Source organism: Rhinolophus ferrumequinum, chromosome 4 (assembly GCF_004115265.2).
Source record: "Rhinolophus ferrumequinum isolate MPI-CBG mRhiFer1 chromosome 4, mRhiFer1_v1.p, whole genome shotgun sequence".
NCBI classification, from domain to species: domain Eukaryota; kingdom Metazoa; phylum Chordata; class Mammalia; order Chiroptera; family Rhinolophidae; genus Rhinolophus; species Rhinolophus ferrumequinum.
Genome location: NC_046287.1, coordinates 64784303 through 64798937, shown reverse-complemented (window position 1 = coordinate 64798937; position 14635 = coordinate 64784303). Strand labels below are relative to the sequence as shown.

Below are 14635 nucleotides of genomic sequence, written 5' to 3'. Positions count from 1 at the left end.
AGGAGGCAGACATGGCTTCTATAGTGGCTGGATAGCTAGACTCTCAGATGAATTTGTTCCTCCTTCCCCTTCCATTCCTCATCACTGAGTTCTACAGGTGGGTGTGAAAAATTTCATGCCTCCCTTTGTGAGCAAGGTCTTGAAGGATTTCTCTCTCCTGGCCATCCTCCTGCCAAATTCAGCCAACACAGGAGATCATAAACAGAATTGAGCAATATATATTAGCTGTGATCTAGGAAGCCTGGGAACCCAGTGTGACCCAAACTATAACCTCACAGCTGGTTTCCTCCCAGAGTGTATTTTGTACAAAGCAAACAGTTTTAAAACTTCGGTCAGGTCATACTACATCTCTGTTCTCAACTGGTCAAAAATTCCCTCCTCACTCAGACTGAAATGCAAACTTCTTATCATGGCTCACTCTTTCCCATATCGTTTGGCCGCTAACACTTGTCTCATATTCTCTCTCTCTCCCCTCACTCGCTCCACACCAGCCATTTTGGCCTCTTTGCTGTTACTCCAAACAGAGATGATCCTGCCTCAGGGATTTCCATTTACTCTTTCCTCTGCCTGGAATGCTCTCCAACCATCTACACGGATTGTTCCCTTGCTTTCTGCAAGTATTCCTTCAAGATATTATCAGTGAGACCATCCATGATTACCCTAAATAAAATAACATCCTACTCCTGTTACTCTCTATACCTTTATCCATTTTTAGTTTTCTTTATAGCTCTTATAGTCAGATCTATTATACACTTATTTATTTATTGTCCATCTGTGCCCCACTAGATTATAAGCTTAATAAGAGCAGGGGCATTGTCTGTTTCTATCACCAGTGCCTAGAATAAGGCTTGGCATATAGTAGGTTCTCAATAAATATTTGTTAAATAAGTGAATGAATGCATAAGGTATCCTAAACCAATAGTCTCTTGAGGAAATCAGATGTGACTAGATAAGTCAGTAATCACTAAATTCCCAATCTTCTCCCTGTATCAGCACTTACACATTTCACAACTCCCTCCATGCATAGTTTGATGGAAAATTACAAAATACAGCCACACAATTTCTTTCTCTCCTTGTATTCATGGCCTTGCAATGTGACTTTGTAGCTCCTTTCACAAAGTGGGTCTTTCAACTCTTGGGCTAGACTTGTGACTTGCTTTAGCCGATGGACACTAGCAGACACGAAACATTCCCAGACTTGAAAAATGCTCACACAATGAAGCTCCGCTGCTCCTCAATTCTGAACACTCACGTGAGCAAGATATGGCTAGTCTGCAGCATAGTAAGAGGTACGTGGTTCAGTTGCTCCGATGTCCCAGCTGGCAGTAAGCCCAACACTTGGCAGCTGAGTCGCTGGCTGCAGACACACAAGCGTTGCCAGCTGAGATCAGCTGAGACTGCACCAGAAGAACTGCCCAGTTGAACCAGTCCACATTGCTGATCTGCAGAATCATGACCTAAATGGCTATTGTTTTAAGCCAACAAGTTTGGAGTGGTTTATTCATGGCCAAAGATAACTGGTACCTATGTAAGAACAGAGAAAGCAGGAGTTAAATAGTGAGACAAAGTGCTCTTGGTTGGCTTTAGCAGATGCTGGTGTAAAATTTCATAGTTCCAACAGCTGGGTCAAGCCCAAGAGGTAATGTTATCACTGCTGGGCCGTGGAGCAGATAGTCTTGGCTTTGAATGAGGCTTTTTCAATGCAAAGAATTGGTACCTTTTAATTCCCCTGGTACGCTCTCTCTTTTGGAAATAGAAAGGCATGTCAGCAAAGCAGGTGTGTCTTTATGGCTTCAGGACCCAAGCATGGCAGGTCATATTAATAAGAGAATTGTATAATTTTTTCTAGTAAATTAGGGATAAAGATTATAGAGTTCCATTTTTTTGAGAAGTTAGAGTAGGGATTAAGTGCATCAGCTAGTAGGACCTCTATTTTCTCTGGAGTTGATTATCTCAGGAGTAATCCCAGCACAAATGAAAGAGAAGCCCTGAGAGATGAATGATTGAAAATCAAAGGTTGCTGCAGCACCAAGTTGTGGGTCATTTGTGGAATCCAACAATGTAAGAAATGTGATCCGATCTCACCACCATTAAAAATTTTGTGACCCTGACTGAGCCTTTTCATATTTAGGAACTTCAGATTGTTTATCATAAAACATGAATATCTGGTTACCTGCCACAGTTTCTGCATGGCTGTTCTAGAACGTGTCATCAGGCTGGGATGTGACAGTTGAGAGAGCTACCTACTAGAGGGGTATCAGGTGGGAGCCATTTGGAGTCTGTGCTGGTCCATGCATGTGTTTGGGCTGGGGAGGGAGCTGTCTCTTGTTCAGAACCCAGTTGGTGCACCTGGGGGAGGGGCAGATATTTATGGCACCGAGCGGGGCCAGACTGTAGGGATCTGTCAACGATTAAACTGTGTAATATGTTGAAGGCGATTACATATCTTTGAAATACGGGGCTGTGGGCTTGTAACAGAATTGATGAAACTTCCTTAACATGTTTCCTAGATGCATAAATCCTCTGCGTCATACCATGAGCGTACTTACACACAAAAAGAAAAGCTGTGCCATCAGTCTCAGTAAAACATCTGAACTGAGCTGATAGACGACCCAGCTGCACAGCAATTGAGGGATGATCTGTGAAGGAAAACCATGGATAGTGATTTGTGGAAAGTCAGTTGCACGGTGAGATCAGTGAGCTATAAGGATGTACCGACTCGTTCACCAAAACCTCCATTCCTAGGGGCCTTCATTGGAGAAGTCACCGTTTTTATAAGTTCTCAATAATCCCAGAAGTTTCTTTAGGAGGTAGTAAAGAATGTTTCTGGGCTCTGGAAGACATGTTAACTTTTTCACTCAACAACTATTTATTGAAAGTTTATTATGTGCCGGACACTCCTCAAAGCATTTAAAGTACGCGAGGGAATAAAACTCACAAAGATGCCTGTCCTGGGGTTATGGTGAGTGTGGAAACTGACACTAAGTAATAAACATACTAAAGTAAGGAAATATATCGTAGTGAAGATACTTGCATTTGCATATGATGGAGGAGCAGCAGACCCCCCTGTCTGTAAAGCAGAAGGGCCTTGTCCACTAGTCGTGCTCAGAGGATACGGAGCGGGTGGCTGCTGGTTCACAGCGCCCTGAGGGACAACGTTTTGGTGTGTCATGAAATCAGTCTGACCACCACCATTCTGAATGCCAGGTCTCCCTGGTGGAAAGTTAAGTTTGTTTGAACTCTGCGTGATGACTGGTTGTCTGCCAGCAGGAACTGAACGAATGCCTCTCTGTCCCTGTGTACTATGGTAGGATTCACTGGGGACTTGTTAAGAGGTGATGGAGGATGGCCCTCCTGCCAGGCTCCAGGTGGAACAGGAAAGATTCAGGAGAGTGCATGTTACATGTTTCTGGAGTAACACTTTGTTTGAGAATTTGGTTCCCACGAGGGGGGAGGTGGAGTTGTACCTATTGGAGGAGGAGTCTGGCCTCTTGGAGGTGGCAGAGGAGTAACACTCCTTAAAAAGTATATTAAATATATTTACTTTGTCCAAAGGAGACATGTGCTATGGACAAAATGGCAAAAGTAGGGCTAAGAGGTCATAGGAGTGCTGGGGTGGGGTGGGGGGCAGGTGCAGTATTAAAAAGGTGGTCAGGGTGGACCTCATTGAAAAAGTGAGATCTGAAGAAGGGACTGAAGGAGGTAAGGCCCACATGTCACCATGGAGACATGGCAGGCACTCTTGTTCATCTTTGTAGCTCTTCTCTCAAGAATCTAGTCAAATATTTTATATATTGCAGAGGCTTAATAAACCTTTCTTGGTATAAATTAAATTAAAGCTGACCATCCATACATTTCTTCAGCATGGGGTAGAGTGGTTTTTCCCAGCAAAAGAGAGAGATATTTCCATCCTCAATACATATTTATCCATTTTCTTTCTTCACGCCTTCTCTCTCTCTCTCCTCTAGCTCTTCAACACATTGCATTTGGGATACTGTCCTGATCACTACAGTGCAATGTCACCATTTTTGCCTTGGCTAGGCTCTGGTTATGGATGAAATACTAGGGTTGCTGTGATCTTTCTAGTCAGCAGCCGCAGTTTAGCTTTTGGGGCTGTTGGAATGTATACAGATCCTTCCCATAGCAGTGGCCCACACGTCCAAAGCACCACCGGCACTGTGAGGACACATTCTCTACTCTCTCCTCCTGCCCTAAAGTCCCTGACAGACAGCAAGAAGAAACTCACTCTCCTCAACTGTCGGAAGGGTAAGATGTTCAACTTCCTGTATGCAAGGGGACAATGGAACTGACTGACAGACTAGAGAGAGCTGCTACTCATGTACCCACCAGAAGATATTATATGGCTTTAAGCAGTGTGCAGGGGCATGAGAAGGTAATAAACTGTGTATATGAGCTTGGTTCTCAAGGGAGGGCAAGCTGCTGCAGCACCAACTCTCAAATCGTTTGTTTCTTTTTTCAGGCCCCCTGTGCACGCTATGCTTAATAATAAAGGTAACAAAGAGGTGGCTTTATAAAGAAGAAACATGTCTATCAAGGAAAAAAGGCTCTTTATTTGCTCTCCTGTCATGGTATTCTTCCCATTCCACTGGCATTTCAACACAGAAGAGGTGACTGGCTGCATGGCAGGCATAGCACAGAAGAGCAAATGAGGGTCAGATGGATTATTAAGTGAATTTGCAGTTGCTATGATAGCTTTTTGTCATAGTTTTTTGATGGAAACCCACCATCTACCTCTCAAGAGACTGATAGCTAATTCTCAAAAAGCAAAGCTGCTTCTTGGTCTTGGAGTGCTATCTTGTGTGGCAGCAAACTGGGTCAGAATCTTAGGTTCTACGTGTTGTACTGGGTCACCTTAGACAGGTAGTGTACAGTTTAGTTGTATCCTCTATCACTTTGAGTATACACCTGGGTACATTGTAGCTGCCAAAAATTATTTATAAATTAATTAGTCTTCCCTATGCCTTTGATGCCTCAGTTTCCTCAGTTGTAAAATAGTATGACACACTACAATGATCCTTTCTATCTTCCTCCAAAATTCCCCCAACTATACAAGAAAATACTTCATCAGCATGTTATTCACTAGAATGAAATTTAGTTCTCAGAGCTTATTAACTCCTCGAGGTAGTGTCTTTGTACATAAACACAGAGAGCATTACCTTGCCTTTCCTGGAAACGTCTAGGTATTAGCAAGGCCTGGGAAGAGTCCTGACAGGACAAGATAATCATGTGACTATTGCATATTCAGCAATAATAACCAACACATAATGTTGAGCACAATGTATCAGGTCCTGTTCTAGGTGCCTCTGTGTAGTAATTCATTTCATCCTCACAACATGAGGTGGGTAATACTACTGTTATCCCCATCTTATAGATGGGAAAACTGAGCTGCAGAGACGTTGAATCACTAAGTTTCTTAAGGCTTCCAGCTAACAAATAGCAGAAAGCAGTCTGGCCCCAGAAACTTCTCTTGTAGCCACTAGGCTATAATGGTTCTTCAGCAGTAGTTAATAAACTATGAAACTTTTACAGGAATCTTGAGTAAGCTTTGATGGGAAAGGACATGTTATAATTGCTTCCAGGTGACTATCCTTATTTAGAAGAGTTTGTCACCTTTCTCTTTTACTGCTCATTCTTTTTTTTTTTTTTTTGAGCAGTCATCGGATTTATAAAAAGATGCAACAAATTTTAAAATGATACAAAAATATCATTTTCAAAACAACATCAAAAAGTGAGTGTCTTTAATCATACTCAGCTCATAACAGAGCAAATGGGTGAGTGGAATAATAATTCATGCTGTAGCATGTTTCATAAACTGGCAACAGAGAGAGTTGGTTGAAGGAAAGCAGAGGAATTTTGTCTTTTAAGAATTAGAATCCAGGGGCTCCATAATCATCTGGCACCCACTTAATGTTGTACCTATGGTTAGAAATGTGTATGATGGGAACTCCAGGGATCTTCCTGATTCTTCGTTTAAGGTCCCGGTCAACCGTGGCCAGTGTTAACACACGTGCTGGGTTACTCTCTGTATTAAGCAGTCATCTGCAGAGGTTCCTTGGGTGTGCATGGTAGTCGTTCAGAGCTCAGATCCTTGGCAATCCTTAGAACCACTTGATACTTTTGCCCCAATTTTAGCCATTACTCAGTCAGTTATGCAAGACATACACTTGGCATATAGACAGTCCATCACTGACTGCACTAAAGCTGATAAAGCTCGTATCAACCAGGATGTGGTAAGGTGGGCCAGCTGTGGAGGTAGGGAGGGTTGGGGGACTTCTCTTTCCTTGAGTGCACAGGGATCTTTCTTTTTAGGTTTTAATCTATCCTTTTCTTTAAGCCTCTAATCTCTGAGACTGAGTATTCGCTTCACGGTCACATACTTCTTTGTTTTCTTTTGCATCCCCATGTTCACGCTGCACTCTTGTTTCTTCCGGAATCCTGCTCATTTTTATTTTTTTAAATTAAATGTAAGAAGAACCCATAAATTACTGAGGTAATTATTCATTTTGACAGACAATATAAATAGCTATAGAAATCCCTTCCCATTTGTTATTCAGCTAACACAGGCCACTGTATTTACTGTGGACAATGGAAATTATATGGAAACCGCAATTTCTTCCCTCCCAGAGGTGTTCCATCCGTTGGAGATACAAGAATATACACATGGATCCTGAAAGGATATGGTGAAGCTGTATGTGGTATGTGTACCAGGAGACGGCACAGATACTCTGCGTAAAGGAACTGGAGCTTATAATGGAGCTGAAGGGATAAGGAAAATGCCATGGAGGAGGGGAAGCTTGACTCCCTACCTCATGGAATAGGTGGGATTTTGATGGCAGCAGAGAAGTGACCATGCAGTTCTGGCCAGGTGTGTTAGTGAGGCAGTATACAGCTTAGGGACTACAAGAGAAATTTCTGGAGCTAGATTGCTTGGGTTCCAATCCCGGTTCTACTACTTACTAACTTTAAGTCTTGAGAAACTTAACAATTTAACTTCTCTGAGGCTCAGTTTTCACATCTATCAGGAGGTAGAATGAGGAATAGAGAGTTTCAGTCAGTGTCCCAATAGAAAACAGATGGAGTACTCTAAATACATAAGAAGAGGATGATTTATTTACAAGTAATAGTGCAGTAACCAGGAGCAGTGGTGGTGAGGGGAGCGGAGGGGATATTATCCTCAGGCCTCTACAACTGAGGGGAAAGGATGTCACTAGATGCAGTACGTGCAGCATCGAGGAAGCTATCTCTCAGAGAGCAGTGCCCTTTAGGGGAGGAGCACAGCTAACTTAAAGGAATCTAATAGGCAAGGAATCACAGCGATGAATATGTTCTCTCGGCTCCATCCCTGGGACCTCCTGCCTGGCTCCGCCCCCTCTCCCTATTGGCCAAGCCCAACCAGGACACCACCATCCTTGGGAACTGAATGAAATCCCACAGCCAGGCTCCCCAGTGGAGAGCCAGTGGAGACAGGCAGAATGTGGATTTGGAGAGATAAACAGAAGATACCTGGCACAGAGTGGGAACTCCAAAGTGCTAATGCTGGGAAAGGTTGCTGATGCCAGTTCTTGAGAACTTGGTTTAGGGATTTGGACTTGGTTCTGAAGGCAGTGGGAATCACAGAGAGTTTTTGAGCAAGAGGGTGACATAATAAAAGAGCTAACCAATATCTGTGTCAGAGGTAGACTATGAGGCAGAAAGACAGAATAAATGCTGGCAGGATAAGTACTGGGTTGGACCTCAGGCTTCCCGGCTTCATGCCCTTTTCATGGTGTTATAAGTTTTCCTTGGTGTTAAATGCTTTCCCTGAGACAACCAACAGCAGGAGCTTCCCACCCAGTGCTACTGACAGCAGCTTGTGTCTACACCTTGCAGCAGGGGCTTTTCCTTGAGGAAACTCTTTTTGCAGGTTGACTCCCCCTCTCCTTTCTTGCGTGTGGTTTTAAGACCTGCCCTGATTCCTATAGCCTAATTGGCTATGGACTTTATGGAAAGAAAGAGAGCTGGATGTGAAGTGGAGCACTGTCTGGGAGCTGTCAGAGAGCCAGGCCACGGAACACTCTGTCGCGGAAAGAAAGTTAATGTGCCTCATTATAGCCTGATGTTGAGATTCCCTCTGACAGACGCAGGCGGTAATGGCTTGGAATGAACACACTCCTACGAACAATTGGAAAAGAGACTTTGCATTGTTCTTTGGGCTCATAATTCGTTTGCTGTAAAAATGACTGCGTTCGTTGTACCACACATTTCCTCTCTGAACGATGCCTTTATTGGATCAACTTAAATATATGAGGAAGGAAGGATTTTGTGAAAGAAGCCACCGGATGCCTGTACGTGGGCTTGAAAATCAAGGTGTCCCTGGAGCCAAGACTTTAGGGGCTGTTTCCCTGACAGTTGTGCTTACATCTGCTTTGCCGTGAAGACCTTCACTCTGTCTTTCCTCATCATTTTTGTGTGGCAAAGGACTGCAGGGCTAAGTGGCCAACCAGAAAACAAGCAGCAGCTCCCTCAGGGAACAGATGGACGTGCTGCTGCTCCTGCACAGTGGACATTGGAGGATGACACCTGTCCATGGATTGCTCTCAACTAGATCACTCTGGAAGGTTCCATTCTTTTTCTTTCCAGGTGCTAGTTCTGAGCCTCTAAACCCCAAACCAGGGGTGATACAGCTTCTTCAGAAAGATAATTACAGGACAAGACATTACATCTCTTTCTAGAAAGTCACCCATTTTCGCTCTTCTTAATCCAAATTACAGGCCACTCAGAAGCCTGGCTGATTGCAAAGAGGCTCGATTTCAGGTGGGAGGAGCCAATGGCATTATTTTCTGATGAACCCAGATGAAGTTGCAATTTGCCCTTTTCAATCAACAACATCGGGATACATCAGCACAGGTGACCCACTAACCATGTTTTATAAGAGAAATCTGAGATCCCCTCATATAGCAGCCCTCAAGGGCAGTTTTCTGCCCTTTTCTACACTGCCCCTTACAAACAGTATGATCTCAGATGAATTTAGATTGGGCTTCAATTTTGCTTTCGGATGCACATAAAATAATTGCTTTCCAAACAATACCTCCGTGATTAAAAAACCACTGCAGCTAAAAATATTTAAATCATGAAGCATCCCAAATAAAGGACTTGGCAAAACACATCAGATATGACAAAAATGTTGCTGGCAGAATGTAAAATAAATACCAAAAGACTAAACTACACATAAAGCACCATGAAGTGCTAGAGTTTTGCTTGGTACCATTTGCCCGAGATGTTTATATATCTCCATGTAATTGCATTTGCTGCTAATCATATAAATTCTTTGTTTCAGTTTGAAATCTGTTCAGGTCAACACCTCCACTTTTGTGTTGATTATTTTTCTCCCATCTTCTGATCTCCTTCTGCCTTTTTTTGTTTGTTTGTTTTTTTGTTAAGAATAAATTATTGGCAGAACGTGGGCTTTCAAAGCAGGGATTTGAATCTGTTTCATTCTCTTTTATCTTTTCCCCGTGTTCTTATGTTTATTGTCAGCAACTCATGATCTTGAGCTCCAGGTTCATCTCAGAGTCTCTCAATAAATCCTTATTTTAATTTTTACCTGTCATACTGATCTCCTTCCTTTCTCCTTCCTTTTCTTCCTTTTCCCTTTCTTTCTTTTTGCCTTCCCTAGATTTTTTCCATTTTATGGGACAATTCTGAGCTATCACTCTCACATATCATGGATGAGTTGTTCTGCTTGGTCGGCTAGGGTGTCACAACTAGATTTCATGACATAGATTTCCCCACGTAGAGGAGAAAAGCTTATACTGAAACCAGGACCATTCTTCCTTCTTTTGTCACTGCTTTCCCTGAGCAATTGACCAAATTCAAGTTGGGCAAAGGAAAGGGTGAACAATGGTCATAGGCTATGGCCGTCTCCCTACCCCCAACAGGGAAGCTGTACACATGGATTGTGAAGTTTGTGGACAGACAGAGGTGACCCAGGAGAGCACTGGAAGTTTCCATACTACTTACGATGGTCTGAATGTTTGTGTCCCTCCCAAATTCATGTGTTGAGATGTTAACCCCCAAGAAGATGGCATTAAGAGGTGAAGCCTTTGGGAAGTTATTAGGTTATGAGGATGGTACCCTCATGATTGGGATTAGTGCCTCATAAAACTAGGCCCCAGAAAGCTAGCTTGTCCCTCCTGACCATTGAGGGTACCGTGAGGAAACAGCTGCCAAAGAGGAAGAATGCCTCACTGGTCACCGAATCTGCTGGTACCTTGGTCTTGGACTTCCCGGGGTCCAGACTGTGAGAAATAAATTTCTGTTGTTTGTAAGCTACCCAGCCTATGGCATTTTGTTACAGCAGCCTAAACAGTCGAAGATATAGAGTAGTGTTCTGGAGACATGAAGGGCAGGAGCATGATGATGCTAGGATAGAACAAATAGCCGGTTGGTCTCACGGTGTCGTTTCCTTTCATCATCTGTGACTCAGAATGGTAAAAGTCTGAGGTAACTTCAAGCACTGGGCAGAGTTCTCCTTCCTCTCAGACCTCACAACCCTCTGACTCACTACTTCCATGGAGCTTCAATATAGTTCTTAATGGAGTGTGATCCCAAAGTTGAGAGCTAGATCCCAAGGTTCGGACCTAGGAGTAGCATCATATTAGAATATGACGTCTGACAATTAAGTGTGTGAACTTTGTTGCAATGATGTTGCTAACCTTTTTTTTGATCTCAGAGGGATTATTCATTATGAATTTGTACCAACTGGACAAACAGTTCATCAAGTTTACTATTTGGAAGTGCTGAAAACGCTGCATGAAAAAGTTAGACGACCTGAACTTTTTGCCAATTCATGGCTCTTGCATAACGACAATGCACCAGCTCACACGGCACTGTCTGTGAGGGAGTTTTAAGGCAGTAAACAAATAACTGTATTGGAACACCCTCCCTACTCACCTGATCTGGCCCCCAATGACTTCTTTTTTTTACCCGAAGATAAAAGAAATATTGAAAGGAAGACATTTTAATGACATTCAGGACATCAAGTGTAATACGATGACAGCTCTGATGGCCATTCCAGAAAGAGTTCCAAAATTGCTTGGAAGGGTAGACTAGGTACTGATGACGATGCATAGCTTCCCAAGGGCAGTATTTCAAAGGTAACAGTAGTGGTATTCAGCAATGAGGTATGCAGCACTTTTTCTAGGATGAGTTCATGAACTTAATTGTCTGACCTTGTATTTTCCCTTTAGCAACATTTCAATTTATTCAACAACCCTCCCCCCCATTAATATCCTAAGGTTAAAACAATGGGCCATCAATGTCCACCTAGAACTTACTAGGTTCCTGCTTCCTGTGATTTCAAATCACTTTTTTTTCCTGACCTCTCAACCCACAGTGATCTTTCCATTTCAAACTCCTGTATCCAGTACTAGGTCCTGGAGGGAGGGCACTCTTTGAATCCCCAGCACTTAGCAAGAGAATGCTTTCCAGCGCTTACCATGTATTGATGGTACAATTGTATGCTTTTTCATTTCAACACATTTTGCTTTCCAACCCAATTGTAGCTGTCTGAGGGTACTGCACCATATCCCACAAGAGAGGGTGCTGTTCTTTGCATGAAGTAGGTACTCATCATAGACTTGTTTTGGTGATGATTATTAAACTCCACGAATATTTTATTCAATTTCTTCTCTGGGCCAGAAAGCGTGGTGGGTACATAGGATGAAAACATAAAAAAGAATGAGAGCCCCGCCCGCTAGGAAGTCATAATATAGCATGATACTAATAACATCCACCTGGGCTGGCAGGAAATGTATCTTATTCAAATAGCTGTTGATTTAATCATCATCACATTGACCTGATTTCAGATGTACCTGAGCATGGTCAGCCCTTCACCTGGTATGTTTAATGTGAAGCTGAGATTGAATTAATTGTCTTGAGGTGCCCTGAGATTTTTAGTCAATGAAGTGCACGCATTGCTTTTCATTTAGTAACTTACCTAATGTAAATTCAAACCAACCGTCAGCACAGGCACTGTGCTGGGCTCTGGGCAGAGAGAGGATGTGCTGAATACATTACTTGTCCAGGGCTCACAACTGGGACTCACACCAACACTGCTTACTCCTCTCTGAGGGAGATTCCGTTAAGTGCAAGGACAGAGACAGAAACCAAGTGTTACTGGAATGATTAATTTTGACTGCAGTGATTCTGCCAGACTTCACAAACAAATTGAATTTGAGTTAGCCCTTGATATTGGATTTTGACAAGCAGAGACTGGAGGAAAGACCAACTCAGGCAGGCGAAATGGGATAAACAGAGGAGTGAAAGTGTGAACATTTTGCCCTAAATAAGTAGTGGAGGTGTAATAGTTGGGTGTGGTTTGAATACGGATTTTCAAGGGCTGTGAATGACCCAAGGCAGGGGTTGCACTAGCATTTTCCAGGTCAAATCAGGCCTTTGGCCAAGTTTTGTTTGGCTCAGCACTAGGTTTTAACATTTTTTTGAGTTGCTGCCAACATTTAAGAATCAGGAGAGTTCACATACACATTCAGGTTTCGGGCTTCTTTTGAAAATAGTCTAGCAATAGACTACATTTCCTCAAGAAGACAACTGGCTGGCATTGAATAATGGCTGCTCTTTTTAGAGTTCTCCAGTTTGCCACCATCCCTGGCTAACTGTCAATAATCAAGTGGCATAGGCAAGTGTTTAAGTTTGCACCCTCTGACCTAAAACAGCTTTACAGACTGCTGCATGCTGGGAGAGCTGGTGTCTGGTTCAGGGAGCATTACACAGTGGTTGACTTAAACACACATTTGTATGGCTCTTGGGATTGGCTGACTCTTCAAGGGAGGAAACGTGAAAGAAAGTCATCCCCGAGGCTCAGGAGGAATCCTGTTTGTCTGATTAGGTCCTAGGCTGGCACACCTGGTGGATTTTTAGAGACAGGGGACAATAACCCACACAGTTCAAATGATCTCTTTCCATGTCAACTTAAAATGCTTTTGTCAATTTGAGAGCTTGTTAGCATCATGTCTCTGGTTTATCTTTCCCCGATAAGTGAATTTTATTTTCTTCTGGAATGCAGACTGGCAGCATGCCAACAAGAATTGAAATTCATTTTCAGAACAAAGGAAAAATGTGTATGTTTTTTTTTCCCCTTTCATTTCCTTTGTTCAGCTATTGTGCCAATCGGATGTTCATACTTCTTGGACCTTTGTGAGCTAACTTTTCACTTTCCTTTTTCTCATGAAAAAGTGTACTTTGATTGCACTGATGCCCATGTACCTATGCTGGATTTTGGATGGGAAAGCATGCAAATGCTCCAGACGTAAACACACAGCGCTACACACACAAAATGCAGTTGTTTATGTACTCTACACACAGAGACCTGAGTTCTTGCTCATCCACAAACACACTTTGCCCGGATGCCTATGAAGAGTGAGACATCCCTAACTGACATAACCTTCTTTTCGGAAGAATAAAATAGAAGGTTACTGAGTCCATGAACTAATCTGTCTAATTAGATGCCTCTGAGCAAAATGCATAAAATTTGCATGAATTATCTTAACATGCAAAGAATAGGACACAGGAAAGAAAAACTCAATGAAATTTGCATTTTGATGGGGGAGGAAGGAAACTTGGGGGCTAAAATCCAGAAGGTCCTTTCTTCTTTTGTTTTGGAAATGCAGTCATAAGGAGCTGCAGTGTGCTGCCTGATGTCAGCAAAGACAACCCTTGTATCCTCGGCTTTTTCAAGCAGTTCTTCCAAATCTTCTCTGCGCACTGCGGTGAAGCAGCCCTCAAGCCCGGACCGAGGAAGCTTCATTAAGGTAGTGACAGCAGACAGGCAAAATCAGTTCTCAATCCTGGCTTCTTCCTGTGTGGAAGGACAATTTGTTCTTGGCCGCTAGGTGGCACTGTTGTATCTATTGTAAGAAGCGCTGTACTTTGTCTAGATTCATCGCAGCTATTTAAGATGGAGGGGGAAAAATAAAAGAAAAATAATGAAATACAAGTCCCCCTTTCTGCCCACCCCAACCTTCTAACATCACAACCTACGAGACCTAGGTACAGCTCCTCCATGTTGCCCAGTGGACATTATAGGTGGTTTAACCTCACATAATTTATTTAAAACCAGTTATTCTCTTAGTTCCTTTGCTTGTACTCGTATGCACGTATCAAGCACCAGGATAATTCATTTGAGAACTGCCCAAGATAGAACCTGCCTCTCCACATTCCACATTTTACCCCTCCACCCCACCCCGTGCCCCAACTCTACCAATTCCACTCCCATGCTGCTGCTGACATTCACACCGTGATGGGAGTCTTATCGGAAGAAGTGTTGCGGTAGAGGCTGTCCCCAGGACTTGGAAGAGACACTGGTTCGTAGTGGGAGTCGGAGCTGAAAGGAGCAGCTTGGCAGTCGTGTGACAGGGAAGATGGCAACCTGACTGAAATGCAAAAGGGAGACTGGGAGGAAAGCTGATGGATGGCTGCTTCTCCCATCCCATTCTTTCTGGCACTCTAGAAAACCTGTTTTTTTCCTGGCTGGCAGGTTTGGGCTAAGTGTGACAATTGCATTGTGATATCTAGTTAGAGGTAGTGAGAATGAGGTGGCGGGAGAAGAGGTCACGCA

General features: G+C 43.1%; 1 pseudogene; it reads right to left on the bottom strand.

The window, feature by feature from the left end:
- Nucleotides 1-5888: 5888 nt before the first annotated feature.
- LOC117021062 (rRNA-processing protein FCF1 homolog) lies at nucleotides 5889-6424 on the bottom strand (annotated as a pseudogene).
- Between the last annotated feature and the right edge of the window lie 8211 nt (nucleotides 6425-14635).